At 37.1% G+C, this 380-nt stretch overlaps 1 protein-coding gene across 1 annotated transcript in view; it reads right to left on the reverse strand.

The window, feature by feature from the left end:
* Positions 1-202: 202 nt before the first annotated feature.
* LOC119594886 overlaps positions 203-380 on the reverse strand; it is a 2,062-nt gene continuing 1,884 nt past the window's right edge. Inside the window, exon 4 of the mRNA XM_037943960.1 lies at positions 203-332. The gene's annotated coding sequence lies outside the window, so the exon portion shown is untranslated. The remainder of the gene's footprint in view (positions 333-380) is intronic.

Consider the following 380-nt stretch of genomic DNA (forward strand, 5'->3'; position numbering starts at 1 on the left):
CACACATTTTTTTTTCTTTTTTGGGGGGAACGGTTTAGGCTTTCTTTCTCATTTTTATTTTTATTTATTTTTTTTTTTTATCATGATAATTTTTGTTTTTTTGTATGGTTTTTTTTTCACGTTTTTTTTTTTGGGGGGGGGGAGGGAGGGGGAGAGTGGTTTCTACTAGCCTCCAGTCTCTCAGGGTATAGAAAACAAGCCATCCCGTTCGAGATAAACATTTACTACACAAGCTGTACAAGCACATGAAGCCACATCGTCATCCTTGAATTGAATCGTAATTAATTCGTGATTACTCTCGCCTTCACGTGATGATGCCTTGCGATCTCGTGCTGCAATTTATTTCGGGGGAAAAACAATTAATAAAGATAAGAGGCGAA

This window comes from Penaeus monodon, chromosome 34 (genome assembly GCF_015228065.2).
Source record: "Penaeus monodon isolate SGIC_2016 chromosome 34, NSTDA_Pmon_1, whole genome shotgun sequence".
Lineage (NCBI taxonomy): Eukaryota > Metazoa > Arthropoda > Malacostraca > Decapoda > Penaeidae > Penaeus > Penaeus monodon.